This window comes from Schistocerca nitens, chromosome 7 (assembly GCF_023898315.1).
Source record: "Schistocerca nitens isolate TAMUIC-IGC-003100 chromosome 7, iqSchNite1.1, whole genome shotgun sequence".
Lineage (NCBI taxonomy): Eukaryota > Metazoa > Arthropoda > Insecta > Orthoptera > Acrididae > Schistocerca > Schistocerca nitens.
In genome coordinates this window covers 216536898-216553051 of record NC_064620.1, presented here as the reverse complement: position 1 = coordinate 216553051, position 16154 = coordinate 216536898, and the positions used below count along the sequence as shown (strand labels likewise).

Genomic DNA, 16154 nt, shown 5'->3' with positions numbered 1-16154 from the left:
TCGGCGGAAGGTGCACGTGCCCGTCGATCTGGGACCGGACCACAGCGACGCACGGATGCACGCCAAAACCGTAGGATCCTACGCAGTGCCGTAGGGGACCGCACCGCCACTTCCCAGCAAATTAGGGACACTGTTGCTCCTGGGGTATCGGCGAGGACCATTCGCAACCGTCTCCATGAAGCTGGGCTACGGTCCCGCACACCGTTAGGCCGTCTTCCGCTCACGCCCCAACATCGTGCAGCCCGCCTCCAGTGGTGTCGCGACAGGCGTGAATGGAGGGACGAAGGGAGACGTGTCGTCTTCAGCGATGAGAGTCGCTTCTGCCTTGTTGCCAATGATGGTCGTATGCGTGTTTGGCGCCGTGCAGGTGAGCGCCACAATCAGGACTGCATACGACCGAGGCACACAGGGCCAAAACCCGGCATCATGGTGTGGGGAGCGATCTCCTACACTGGCCGTACACCACTGGTGATCGTCGAGGGGACACTGAATAGTGCACGGTACATCCAAACCGTCATCGAACCCATCGTTCTACCATTCCTAGACCGGCAAGGGAACTTGCTGTTCCAACAGGACAATGCACGTCCGCATGTGTCCCGTGCCACCCAACGTGCTCTAGAAGGTGTAAGTCAACTACCCTGGCCAGCAAGATCTCCGGATCTGTCCCCCATTGAGCATGTTTGGGACTGGATGAAGCGTCGTCTCACGCGGTCTGCACGTCCAGCACGAACGCTGGTCCAACCGAGGCGCCAGGTGGAAATGGCATGGCAAGCCGTTCCACAGGACTACATCCAGCATCTCTACGATCGTCTCCATGGGAGAATAGCAGCCTGCATTGCTGCGAAAGGTGGATATACACTGTACTAGTGCCGACATTGTGCATGCTCTGTTGCCTGTGTCTATGTGCCTGTGGTTCTGTCAGTGTGATCATGTGATGTATCTGACCCCAGGAATGTGTCAATAAAGTTTCCCCTTCCTGGGACAATGAATTCACGGTGTTCTTATTTCAATTTCCAGGAGTGTAGTTCACGATGGCCGAACTAGGGAAGATATAAAATGCAGACTGTGAATAACAAGAAAAACATTTCTGAAAAAGACAAATTTTTAACATCTAAAACAAATTTAAGTGTTCGGAAGTCAATTCTGAAGGTATTTCTCTAGTGTGTAGCCTCATACGCAACGTGGGCGATGGGCGGTTCAGACAAGAAGAGAATGGAAGCTCTTGAAATATGTTGCTACTGGAGAATTCTGAAGACTAGACGGGTAGATCGGACAACTAATGAACGGTTACTGTATTAAAGGGGAAAAAAGAAATTTACACACAACTTGACTAAAAGAAGGGATCGGTCGATAGGATACTTCCTGAGGCGTCAAGGAATTGCTAATTTTGTAATGGAGGGAAGTGTGAGGGATAAAAATTGTAGAGGGACACTAAGGCTTGAATACAGTAATAAGTTCAGAGAGATTTAGGTTGCGGTAGTTATGCAAAGAAGAAGGGGCTTGCACAGGATAGAGTGGCGTGGGTAATTGCAGGTAACCAATCTTCGGGCTAAAGACAACAACAGCAACATAGTGGTATTATTGCACATACTGCGCGCACATAACTCGTCTCTTAGTTAATTTTTTCTCGTCCAACTTTGTTTCTTCATCAGTCTCCAGAGAGATAACCGTAGAGGGACAAAGAGCAGTAACCTTAATGGGCAATATAATAGATCTGCGCGCTCCATCTGTCAGTTAGGAAATGAGATCTTACTTGGGGCACGGAATGTTTAGAGACTTCATCATGCTGACGGAGTAAACGCATTCGAGTGGCCACGTTAAGGCCAAACGACCGTATCGCATAGCCAAGCGGTGTTCGTAATATAAAGCAGCCAACACGAAAAGAATTGTATGGCTTGTAAAATTAGCGATTTTTGAGTTGATTCTTGAATGACGTTAGTTAACAGAGAAAACATATACAACTGTTTATGTGGAAATGAGACAAAAATAATTAAGAACTCATAAGTACGATTAATTTTGTACATAGTATATACAACATTACTTGCACGTTTTTAAGCAAAACTGCTGACGTCTTTGAAAAAAGGCAATATTTCCGTGCTTATGAACTGTTAGGAACATCTATGGCATTTTTAAATGTAGCCTACAGTAGTTGTTTAGTAAAACATTCACACATATTCAAATAATATTTTCATACAATACGTAATACTAAGGCATGCACATCACAGTCGGTTGTATTCACACAGTTTTCTGTTACGAGTACAACATCAAGAACAAATTCAGTGACTAGATTTTTTTAAATTGAAACTTCTTTTGAATAGACTTCCACTTTCAAATGGTTATCAATCACAATAAACACTAAGTAATGGGGCTGCACAGATAGAGCGAAACACATAAAAATGAAACACTCTTGTTTCACTACTTTCGCTCAATTCTTCTGAAAATATGTCACATTAACATCATCTTTCGGCTCATAAATGCTGTTACATGAATTTTTTTTAAATACACATTATGGATGGCTGCACAAATATTGGTGCTTCCCTGCAATACCGCTGCCTCCAACAAGCTTTTTCTTCTGGTCCCTTCTGGATGGTCATCCCGTTGAAAATAGGTGGGCTGGACAGATCGGAAAAACGCTCGGCACGGAATTTGAATCATGCCGTGCTTTTGAAAGTGGAGCAGTTCTCACGATACTTCCCAGATAATATAGCCAGCTTTGAAATGCTTCCTACACCACTCAAAAATGAGCAGTACATTATTTGTAATATATTGTAGCCAAGTGATCCGGTAAATAATAATATACCATAACCTAAAACACACATTACCAAATTACATTCAAAACAAAACTTATTAGTGTTTAAATTAGTAACTGTGAGATTCTGCATTGAGATTTAATGGAACCATTTCTGTCTCATTATATCGGCTTTAGGAATCCTGAACACATGTATCTTGCCTCCCGCTGTGTAATATCCATCAGCTTTTTGCGCGCAACAATTCATAATCGTAATGAAAATGAAACTGCATAAACGTATATTATGTTGCGTTAAATTCACGCAAACAAAACTTCGAAACACTCAATATGACTTCACTGTACTTAAATAACAATTTCGTAACAAACTTATGGGGAACAAAATTTTATGCTCAACACATTGTTGATACAACGCAAGACAGCTGTTGGTTTTCGACGCTTCTCGCTGACATCACAAGTTCGAATACTCGCAGTTGTTTGATATTTGATTAGATGTACTTTCCGTTCCAGTTAATCCATAGTGAATAGATCCTCTGGGATGTGGAACATGCCAGAAAACAAGAATATACAATAAATATTTACAAAATAAGGACAGACATGCTAATGGATATTCCACAGATCCCAAATGAAATTTCCCTTGTGCGTGTGGAATCGGTAAAAAATATCTTAAGTATATTTACATTTAAAAGAATATAAAACTTGTCACCAAATATTAAATGGCCAATACAGTTAGGTGCATATGATAACTCTTAGGCTCTTGTATTCACACATCATCAAATAAAAAAATTAAATTAAAAAAACATTTACAGCACTTATTTACAGTGATCGCAATACTGCATGAAATTTGTACAGAAGTCATATTGTATGCAATATTAACATTATATGATATTATTAATAACATACACGCAACAATCCGTTCCCCTAAGAAATTCATCAGTGGAGTAGAAGGAGCTGCCGCCAGTAAATCCTTTAGACACTTCTCAAGCTGAATTTTATTATTAGTTAAAATTTTTATGACTGCCGGCATGTTATTGCAAAAGTGTATTGCCGAATAGTGGACGCCTTTCTGAACCAAAGTAAGTGACTTTAAGTCTTTGTGAAAGTTATTCTTATTTCAGGTATTGATTCCATGACCACAGCTGTTGATATGAAAAAAGATACATATTTTAATGGCACATTTCATTAAAGAATAAATGTATTTGAAAGCAGTAATTATTATCCCTAGTTCCTTAAACAGCCCTCTACAGGACTTTCTTGACTATATACCACAAATAATTCGTATTGCGTGTTTTTGGGCTCAGAAAATTTTAGCTTGGCATGATGAGTTACCCCAGAAAATAGCCCTGTATGACATTATGGAAGGTTTTTTTTGTATCATCCATCTCTGATAACATTTGCATAGCAATTGTTCAGTGCTTCAGAAGTTCAGTGGCATGCTGCTCCCACTTAAATTTATTATTAAGCCGTAATCCCAAGAATTGCTTGTCGTCATATTTAGGCATATACACGCGGGAACCTTTCACAAGTTCTGAAATGAATATATTATGTTTTTTCAAGGTTTGGTTGTAGAGAATTGGCTAAGAACCATTTATTAAAGTCTATTTAAATTTCATTTGCTCACCTTTCTAAGGCTATACTCGTATATGCGCATCGAAGTCGCGCTACGTTGCACATATGCTTCAGCAATGTCCTCAACAGAAACTTTTGGCCGCCTCTTATAAAACAGAGGCTGCCAACAGCAAGAAAACCAGTCTGAAAAATAAAAATTTGTTAACATAGATTATAAATTTCTTAAGAAATTGTTTCTGAAAGTATTTGTCTTGAGTGTAGCCTAGTATGGTAGTGAAAATTGAACAATAAACACTACAGACACAAAGACTTGAGATACTTTTGGAAAGTGGAACTGCAGAAGAACGTTGAAGATTAGATGGGTAGATCAGATAATTAATGAAGTGGCACCAAATTGAATCGGAGAAAGTGAGCTTTATGAAAGAACTTGACAAAAAGAAAGCGTAGGCTGAGAGGATACATCAATTAATTGCTAATTCGGTAACGGATGCAAGTGAGGGAAGTTAAAAATTTCAGAGGAAGACTAAGGCTTTGTATTGTATGTATTGTATGTTAACCGGGGACCTAGAAACGACGAAGAGGCTCCGTCCCCGCCGCAGCCGCAGTAGACCACAACCCCACGACAACTACCGCAGTCCACTTCACCCCTCCGCCACCACCACCCCACACCGAACCACTCTTTCAAGATTATTGTGCGGTTTGGCCCCCGGTGGACCCCCCCCCCCCCCCCCCTAGGGAACGTTTCACACCAGACGAGTGTAACCCCTATGTTTGCGTGGTAGAGTAATGGTGGTGTACGTGGAGAACTTGTTTGCGCAGCAATCGCCGACATAGTGTAACTGAGGCGGAATAAGGGGAACCAGCCCTCATTCGCCGAGGCAGATGGAAAGCCGCCTGAAAACCATCCACAGACTGGCCGGCTCACCGGACCTCGACACAAATCCGCCGGGCGGATTCGTGCCGGGGACCGGCGCTCATTCCCGCCCGGAAAGCCGTGCGTTAGGGGATCGCACGGCCAACCGGGCGGCATGGACTAAGGCTTAGGTTCCAAAATGATGTAGGTTGCAGTTCTTATACAGAGATGAAGACACTTCGAAACGTGACAGCCTAGTATTGGGCTGATAGTTCCATGTTTCATTTCTGTTGTTCCGACTTGCGGAACTCTATGTGGTGATCCAGACGATTTATAGAAATCTGTTTGTTAGTATCATGCATAATGATAAGGACTGCAAGGACCGTGCCACTGACACCTGCCTCAGTTAATTTTTTTATCTAATTATCTAGTTGTTTGTTTCTTTATTTAATGAGATGTACGAGGGTAAGTCCAAAACGAAAGGGACTTTTGCCATTTCTCGCGTAGAGCTTAGCAACACGCTATTATCCAGGACTGTAGTATCGTTGTATGCAACAATTCTATATAACGTGTCACTCTTATTCGTGCGTCAGTCGTTCTACTGTAGCAGACTGTGGAACATGGCAACTCCATTGTCTATTTGCACTAAGGAGGAAATGGGGGCAGTGATTCGCTTTCTGTTTGCGGAAGATGTTAAAACTGCGAAAATTATTCGTCGAATGCAAACGACTTTTGCTGTTTTTCGCGAAGCAAGATCTATGAACAGATAGAGCGTTTCAAACAGGAAAGAACTTCTCTGTGTAACGAGACAGATCGGACAAGCCCTCGACGTCAACAACTGAGGACAATTTAGAACTTGATGATAGTACGGTGATGGAAAACAGACGAATCACAGTAGAAGAAATCGCGAATACTTCACATATCATTTATGGTCCAATGTATTCCATCTTTCGGAAAGTGTGTGCAAGGTGGGTACCGAAATAATTGACAGCGCAGCATAAGGCGTAAACATTTGACTCGTTATCATCGCGAGGGAAACGGATTTTTGCGGCAAATCATCACAGTAGACGAAACATGGGTGCATTATCATTAACCAGAAAGTAAGACTTAGAGCATGGTTTGGAAATACTCATCATCACCGTGTAACGCCGGAAACGCATATCCTCCTATTTCCATCTATTGCACTGCAAATTTTTTTCCTTATTTTGTTACCTGAAGAAATAACATTTCTGTGTCTTTGTATACTGTAATTGTTTTACCATTTGTATATATATATGCATTTATGTCGATGTATAATTGGTTTGTTTTGTGAATATTATTTGTATTTATACGCTGGGTCTGGCCTAGGGAAAACTATGCTATCGAACGAATACATCGATAGGTCGTGTGGAGAACCAAAGTGTTTAGGATCTTTGGTAGTGTTAACTCTGTCGCGTGGAGCGCGGGCAGAGGGGAGTCTGGCTGGAGTAGTGCGGTGGAGCAGGTGTGTTGTGTAACGCTCCCGCGAGTTGCCGCGCTTTCAGGGTTTGGCAGCATGTAATTGCGCTCGACTTGCTATGGCAGTTTCTGACACGGTGTCGCGGACGGGAAGCATTAGCTGGCGCACATCAAGAGCCCGTTTCGTCTGGTAACAGTGTCGAGAAGAAGGCGCGCCAACATCCAGCTTCTGCAACAACGACGGCCGACAATGAGTGACTGTCGCCACCTCCTCGACCGACGACTTCAAACCTTCAATCAACCAACAAGGAAGACTGGAAGCACGTAAAGTTTTAGAACTGAATGGCAGACCTCAGCTTTTAAAATTGTTGCATCACAAAATTACAGCAACTTAGCATGAATCTTTGTTGCTCGTTGTCCCAATTGCATTACCAAGCAGGGTCCCTTCCTTTTCCGAAATGAACCCGAGTGTCGTTGAAATTCAGACGCCAGCATTAAAGTACTATCATTCCATTTCACTGCTTTCATTTCAAAGTTCAGTTAAGGTATTCATAGCTGGCCACAATATTTAGATTACACAAGCACAGATTAAGAGTACGAGTTTTGTTACCGTATTTTAGCTTACCTGTGACTACAGCTCAGCTTGGTACGTACTAAATTTTACTATTGTTGATTGTTCAGAATCAATTATCTCAAGTTCAAAGTTAAATCTCTTATTTCTAAATTGCGTAGATTCAAGTACCTTTTTGAAATGATTGTTGAGGTAGCCCAAGACTAACCGTATTTTACTGAATTTCGATGTGCTTCAGAAACAAAGCTCACTATTAATTTCAGTCACTAAATTAGCTTTCAATTTTCCGGTTTTATTAATTCTTTTGTTAAATTAAGTCAGAGTATAGCGAAATTTATTACTTCTGACGAACTTTCAGTTTTCACACTACACGTGTCAACCTTCAGTTGTCACGGTTCTAGTGCTAATTATGTGTGTAATAACCTTTCTTTTTCAGTTACTATAGTAATTGTCCATAGGACTGGCGACCGTAATTTCCCCCAAATCTCAAATATCTAATTACCGCTAGTTGATTGTTAACGTAACGGCCGCACATTTACTTTCTTTATTAACTTTACCCCTTTTCAGAATTAATTTCCACCAGTTTCATTTGCATTTTTCCTTTCATTTAGATGTAACCCTTTCCTCCCTCTTTACCGACAGATTAACTTCGGTGATTGCTTTTCCCAAATTTGCATTAGGTATACGCGGGTTAATTTTTCACTGTCATTAAGGTCGGTAAGTGAGGAGGAGGTTACAACCGGAAATTTAAACGTCAACCACCAGTTGCTAAGATGTTGTAGCCGTTCATGTCACCCAAAGAGGCGAAACTGTGAATAGTGAGAACTATAAAAATGTGTTGCTAACTAAACTGAAATCTGCGATCAGATACAAACGTCGCGGAAAACTGTAAAAAGGTGTCATCGTGCAGCAAGACAACGCTCGACCACATTCTGCGAAATGGACGGCCGAAAGAAACAATAAAGGAGTTGCGATTCGAATTTCTGGAACACCCGCCATACAGTCCAGACCTGACTCCGAGCGTATTTCCATACGTTTGGACCTTTGAAGGAAGGGCTCAGGGGAAGAAGATTAGCAACCGATGAAGAAGTCATTGATGCGGTGCAACATTGGTTACAGGTGCAACCAAAAAACTTTTTTTCCAACGGAACCAAAAAACTCGTGAAACGTTTGACAGAGCGTCGAAATGCAGGGAGGAAATTTTAGAAGGATAATGTATGTTTCAGTTTTCTATCATTGGAATAAATATTCCTTTTCTCAAAGACCGTTTGCTTTTTGACTTCCCCTCATACATCTCCGCAGAAAAATGAATGGACCATGGAAAAGGCAGCCTCGAAAGCCGTTTGTGGGCGGCAGGCATGTCCATAGAGATGGGGCGATTTGTGACGGGAGGTCGACCTTAGAACACAGCAATGCCCCGACCACTTATCAGAGCTAGGATGCGGCAGCCACACCACTTGGTCACTGTGGCGCCAGGAAGTCGCGTACAGCATCTAGTCCTTAGAATTGCGAACTTCATCCGGCACTGCACTCAAAGGATCGGTTTGAGAACAATGTTAGGAGTCTGCATGATGCATAATAAATTGCCATATCAACCGCTGTTCTTGTTAAACAGAAACTCTTGGTGATTCGTTTTACTGATAAGCCTTTCGAGAAAACTGTAGGAAGCCATCCTGGCAAAATGAAGCAATCTCGGTTGTCTTCACGTTGGAAAGCTTTGTATCGGTTGTTGTTAATGTTTTTCTCCTTTTTTGAGGGACAGGAACGGCACCGTCCCGACGTAAACTACGCGAACAACAAATTTCTCCATCATGGCGCTGGAAAGCACCTCATTGGACGGCTGAAGAAACACACTGACGGAAAAAAAATCGCAACACCAAGGAGGAAATGTGAGACATAAATGAAAGTTGGTGGGCGTCTTTCTACATCTGAAAGATGATGTCTGTTGAAATTTCGTGCCAGTCGCATACGAGTGGCGCTATTAGCCGTGAGCGTTAGTTACCTTTGAGACTGGACGTGGTGAGTTGAAGTTAGTCAAGAATGCTGCTAAGGCGACAAAGACGCCATTATCAATACCTCACTGAGTTGGCACGAGGTCGTGAGATAGAGCTACGAGAAGCTCGGTACTGCAGATAGACTTGGCAGGAATGTGGCCACTGTACACTAGGTGCGTCCACACTACTCGTGTCGCTCGTGAACTTGTGAGGCTTGCGAGCCTTACGAAATAATGTGGACGGAACTAGGCTCCGAGGGCTCGTCGCGAAACAGGCTTGCGAGCTGCCCGAGCTTATGGCTTGTCTGGCCCCGGCTGTTGTCGGCACATCAAAGGGATGCGCGGTGAGCCCGCGAGATGTGGACGGCAACAAAGCTCTTACCAGTTGGCTCTCTGCACTCGTACAGTTTGGTCTTGGTAATATTCTTTTTCTGTGTTGCGGACATCGGTTTTTCTTTTGAAATGGAGTGGACCGACGGTTTTGTCATTAAATTCATAAATACTTATGAACAATACCCCGTGCTGCGGGATGCAACAAACTCCTGATATAAAATAAAATTTTTAAATAAAGAAGCATGGAATTCCATCGCGACAGAACTCGGCGTGGATGTGGCCGAATTAAAAAAAAAAAAAAAGGCCAGCTTATTAGCCACTTACAAGGAAGTCCACCAGAAGAAGACTGAGCCTGGGAAGTCTGGCGCTGGGGTTGAGGAAGTGAACGCTCCAAACTGGTTCGGTTTCAAAGCATTTGAATTTCTGCACTGCAAATATCAGCCCCGGAAGACAATCAACACAGATGTAAGTAAAATATATTTATTTTTGGAAATGTATAAACAAACTATTAACAAACTTAAAGGGGTTCAGTCCCTTTCTGGTTCTGTCTCCACGGCCACCTAACTCTTTATCTTTCTCAGCTTACATTTTGGTCCCTGCTCATTTGTTAATTTTAAATGTTTTGGTGTTATTCCCTTATATACCATTAATCACATCATTTCTTAAGATATTTTTTCATATTTATTTTAGCTTACTGCCATTTCTATTAGGAATATACCTAGTAATTGCTTATAGTTTTAAAATTTAAAAATTAAAAAAAATTATAAAGTTTATGGCAAAATGAGTTCTGAACGTCACGGAGGGGAAAGGAGGAAATGTAGTAACAGGATTGGAATACATACTGGGGCGTCGCTGGGTACTCAGCTAGTAATAAATAAATAATAATGAATAACATTTATTTTTCTAACACAGTATATTGAAACACATGTACATTTATATGTATTTTATTTGTATATTATGTTATTTGAGGAAATAAAAATAATAAAATAGGAATTAATATAGGTAAAACTTCACATATATAGGCAGTTCAAATGTGTGCAGTCAGGCAGTCACTAGTATGTACGTAGCTAGTAGCTGAAAATTCTTTAATAAGTTATTGGTAATCATCTTGCCATGGCAATCTTCCCTCTTCGGAAATGAAATAAGCAGGGAATTCATCTCTAATGGCTTGGGCAGTCTGCGTTGAACGTCGTGGAATGTTCACTAATCGTGTAAACGTTGTAGCAGGAGTGATCTCATTTCTCCAAGTTCCTGGCTTTAAATGCCCGTTGTCCTCATTATTCACTGTTCCTACAGGGGTATAAATTTGTCTGGAAGCAGAACTTTTTCGCAAGAAATTATGGAGGTATATACAAGTCATAATAACACTTTGGGCTTTCTCAGGCTGTAGTAACATAGGCTTTCTTAGTATCCGGAATACGGAAGAAAGTATTCCGGACGGTTTTTCCACAATCCGCTTTGTCTTGAAAGTCTGTAGTTAAAAATTCTTTTCATTGACCTCAGTGGTTGTTGTCCACTATACGGCTTCATGATAAGATTGTTGAGGGGAAACGCGTCGTCTGCGACAATAACATAGGGTACTTTTTTCTGGCTACCTGGGAAGGTAAGATCGTCTGGGAAAACGATGGTACCATTACTCATATTCCTAAAAAAAAAAGATGTATTTCGAAAAACACCACCGTCTGAAATTCGACCTTAGCATCCGACATCAGCATACAGAAAACAATAGTAAGCATCCACTAGACCAAAAAGAACAACACTGAAAAATGTCTTATAATAGAAGAAATCGCTTCCAGAATTAAGTGGGCTTTGGATTGCGCAATGTTTGCCATCCATTGCACCGAGACAATGAGGAAAGTTCCATTTTCTCTCATATTCCTCTGCTACATGTAACCACTCTTGTTGTGTCTGTGGCATCTGCAAAAAAGTAAATAGAAACTAATAACTCCCAATAACATAAATAATTATTAAATGCATAGACAATAATTGACATTCTAATAATTATGAACATTAATAATAATTAAAATCAGTAATTTTGCGTAATAATAGGTACTAATCATTATAACAAATATTCTGAATTTCACTTTTCAACTTGACAATGTTCCCAATTTTTTACGATTTTTATCGTGTATCTCCCTATTCCTACATCCATTCTTTTATTTTTTATTTTACTTGCTTTGCTGTTGTTTATATCAATATTGTGTAGTCGCTTTGTTTTAGGAGGAATTTAAGGACGATTTGGAAGATCAGAGGGTTGCGGGCATGGATACAAACGAAGGTACAGCGAGCACTTGCGAAGAAATTAGTATTCAAGGTGTCGATCATCAAACAACGCAAGGCAACAAACTACCACCCGCACCAAACAAACACACGAAGGTATTTGCTTCACCTACAAAAAAATCAGAGGAAAAGAGCCGAAAATCCTCGTATAGGAGAGGCATATAATGCATTACAAACTGCTTTATCTAAAACTAGAGACGAGTTTGACGCCTATGGAGAGTACATAGCGAACGTTCTACGGCCCATGGACAACAGAACACGTGATTTTGTTAAATAAGAATTTTCCGACACGATTTTCAGAGCAGAAAGCGGCTGTCTCGAACATTGTAGACCAAGTTCAGCCAACAGCGACTACAGTTGCTCGTCGCATTTACCGATTCCTTCAACTCAACTAGTTCATACCCATGAGCAGATGCAAAGCAGCTTCCAACAGACATCTATTTCTACTTCTGACAACACCGAAAAAGGCTCTCCACATTTTCTGGATCTGCTTGATTTATAATAATTAAAAGTAATAATCTTTGCGTGTAATTGTTTCTCATTCTTTAAATCTACATGTTTTTCATTTCTTTTGCTTATTACCTGATGAATAAAAGTGCATTAATAACAAAATTTGTATAATTTGTCAACTTACCTTTAAAAACTCCTTCAAACCGCCGTAAGAGCTGCACATACTTCAGGAACAATGTTTGCTATCACTTGCTTGGAGACTTTAAATAAAAAACGGAGACTGGTGTAGGAATCGCCAGTTGCTAGGTATCTGAGCGTAAGTGCCAACCTCTCAGCAACTGGTATAGCTTTCCGAAATTTGCTGTCAGCCTTTGGATATTTTCGGTCCTACCAAATTTATCAGATATTCAAAATCTGATGCGGACATACGGTAAAATGTCTTGAAACGCATGTTTTCAACATCCAAGTCATCCATCAAATCACTCCCACTATATCTTTTTCTGCTTCTGAAAACTGTGGTCATCCACCACCTGCGTTTTCTTGGGACTTTGTAGCGTCTTCTTCTATCCTCTTCCCCAGCTAAAAGGCGTATCACAAGGAAGCTGGCACCTGCTATAACCACTTCGTCCATTTTTAAATTAGGAAACTGGCACTGGTCAAGACTGTGAGTACGGTGCGGATCCTCACGAGCCAAAGCCTGGCAAGCAGGTTAGAGCAGCTCAGTGTCAGTTAGACCGTCAGCGAGAGCGCATCGCTAGCTCCTGCTACTACTAAGGCGAGTACACCGTTTGCTTCTTACATATTTTACAAACAGCAGCGACTTATTTTCAGTTATCTGTGTAATTACTAGTTTATTTTTGTAATTTCTTGCGTGTTCGAGTGCTTACTAGGTAGAACCTTTTATTTCAATAACAGTGTTTTTGTACTTATTTGCTGCGCTTAGCTTTTAAATAGTTTTTCTGGGAAAACCTAGCGTAGTTTTCGCGTCTCGTATTTCAGTGAGTGTTTCTTGATTATCAGAGTAGCTCATCAGAAGATTATCTTGGGAATTTGTCACCGTATAGAGTAGGGTAAACATAGTCATGTGTAGGGACTGTGGTTGTTGTGAGCGGACGCAAGGAGAATTGGCCACTCTTCGGGGACAGGTGGAGGCTTTGTCTGTTAGGCTCATCGAGCTCGAGGCGCAGGCGTCGGCTCGTAGTGGCGTTGGGGCAACTGTGGTGAGACCTATGCCTACTTCGGTGGCCTTGGAATCACATGGAACCCCTCATGTCGCTGCGTCTTCCGGCAGTGAGCATCTTACCGGTCAGCCATCACTCCAGGGTGAATGGCGGACAGTGGTGGGCTCGCGCGTGCCTGGCCGAAAGGCGAAGGTGGGATCTGGCCGCGTGGCGGCTGCCTTACCCCTTTCCAACAGGTACGGGGTGCTTCCTAGTGGTGATGACATCGTTTCCGAGCCACCACAGGATGCCTCGCCTGTTGGGCCAGTGGCCGATTCTCCGGCAAGGTCCCGACAGTCACAGAGGGCGGGCCTATTAGTTATAGGGAGCCCCAACGTTAGGCGGGTTATGGAGCCCCTCAGGAAAATAGCGGGTAGGTCGGGGAAGAATGCCAGTGTGCACTCGGTGTGCTTGCCGGGGGGTCTCGTCCGTAATGTGGAGGAGGCCCTTCCGGCAGCTATTGAACGCACTGGGTGTGACCGGCTGCAGATAGTAGCACATGTCGGAACGAATGACGCCTGCCGCTTGGGTTCTGAGGCCATCCTTGGTTCCTTCCGGCGGCTGGCTGATTTGGTGAAGACAACCAGCATCGCACGCGGAGTGCAAGCTGAGCTTAATATCTGCAGCATAGTGCCCAGAGTCGATCGCGGTCCTCTGGTTTGGAGCCGTGTGGAGGGTCTAAACCAGAGGCTCAGACGACTCTGCGACTATAATGGTTGCAAATTCATCGACCTCCGTTATTGGGTGGAGAACTGTAGGGCCCCCCTAGACAGGTCAGGCGTGCACTACACACCGGAAGCAGCTACTAGGGTAGCAGAGTACGTGTGGCGTGCACACGGGGGTTTTTTAGGTTAGAGGGACCCCCCCTTGGGCGAAACGATAAAATACCTGACGGCTTACCAGAGAGAACATTATCATCGTTGATAAAGAACGTCCGTCCTCAGAGACCAAAAACAGGAAAAGTTAACGTAATATTGGTAAACTGCAGGAGTATCCAGGGCAAGGTTCCTGAATTAGTATCTCTTATTGAAGGAAATAGTGCGCATATAGTATTAGGAACGGAAAGTTGGTTAAAACCGGAAGTGAACAGTAACGAAATCCTAGACACAGAATGGAATATATACCGCAAGGATAGGATAAACGCCAATGGTGGAGGAGTATTTATAGCAGTAAAGAATTCAATAATATCCAGTGAAGTTATTAGCGAATGCGAATGTGAAATAATCTGGGTTAAGTTAAGTATCAAAGGTGGGTCAGATATGATAGTCGGATGCTTCTATAGGCCACCTGCATCAGCAACCGTAGTAGTTGAGCGCCTCAGAGAGAACCTGCAGAACGTCGTGAAGAAGTTTCGTGATCATACTATTGTAATAGGGGGAGACTTCAATCTACCAGGTATAGAATGGGATAGTCACACAATCAGAACTGGAGCCAGGGACAGAGACTCTTGTGACATTATCCTGACTGCCTTGTCCGAGAATTACTTCGAGCAGATAGTTAGAGAACCAACTCGTGAAGCTAACGTTTTAGACCTCATAGCAACAAATAGACCGGAACTTTTCGACTCCGTGAATGTAGAAGAGGGTATCAGTGATCATAAGTCAGTGGTTGCATCAATGACTACAAGTGTAATAAGAAATGCCAAGAAAGGAAGGAAAATCTATTTGCTTAACAAGAGTGATAGGGCACAAATCGCAGAATATCTGAGTGACCACCATCAAACGTTCATTTCTGAGGAAGAGGATGTGGAACAAAAATGGAAAAAATTCAGAAACATCGTCCAGTACGCCTTAGATAAGTTCGTACCGACTAAGGTCCAAAGCGAGGGGAAAGATCCACCGTGGTATAACAATCATGTACGAAAGGTACTACGGAAACAAAGAAAGCTTCACCATAGGTTTAAGAGTAGTCGAATCATAGCTGATAAGGAAAAGCTGAACGAAGCGAAAAAGAGCGTAAAGAGAGCAATGAGAGAAGCATTCAACGAATTCGAACATAAAACATTGGCAAACAATCTAAACAAGAACCCTAAAAAGTTTTGGTCATATGTAAAATCGGTAAGCGGATCTAAATCCCCTATTCAGTCACTCGTTGACCACGATGGCACCGAAACAGAGGACGACCGAAGAAAGGCAGAAATACTGAATTCAGTGTTCCGAAACTGTTTCACTGCGGAAAATCGTAACACGGTCCCTGACTTCAGCCGTCGCACGGACGCCAAAATGGAAAATATTGAAATAAACGATATCGGAATTGAAAAACAACTGCTATCACTTAGTAGCGGAAAAGCATCCGGACCAGACGAGATACCCTTAAGATTCTACAGTGATTATGCTAAAGAACTTGCCCCCTTTCTATCAGCAATTTATCGTAGATCTCTGGAAGAACGTAAAGTACCTAGCGACTGGAAGAGAGCACAGGTCGTTCCCATTTTCAAGAAGGGTCATAAATCAGATGCGAATAATTATAGGCCTATTTCACTTACGTCAATCTGTTGTAGAATAATGGAACATGTTTTGTGTTCTCGTATTATGACGTTCTTAGATAATACAAATCTCCTTCATCATAACCAACATGGATTCCGCAAACAGAGATCATGTGAAACCCAGCTCGCCCTATTTGTCCAAGAAATTCACAGTGCCGTAGACACTGGCGAGCAGATTGATGCCGTATTCCTGGACTTCAGGAAGGCATTTGATACA

The 16154-nt window shown here is 42.3% G+C and overlaps 1 pseudogene; it reads left to right on the top strand.

The window, feature by feature from the left end:
* Positions 1-9631: 9631 nt before the first annotated feature.
* On the top strand, positions 9632-12284 carry LOC126195540 (uncharacterized; annotated as a pseudogene).
* Positions 12285-16154: the final 3870 nt, after the last annotated feature.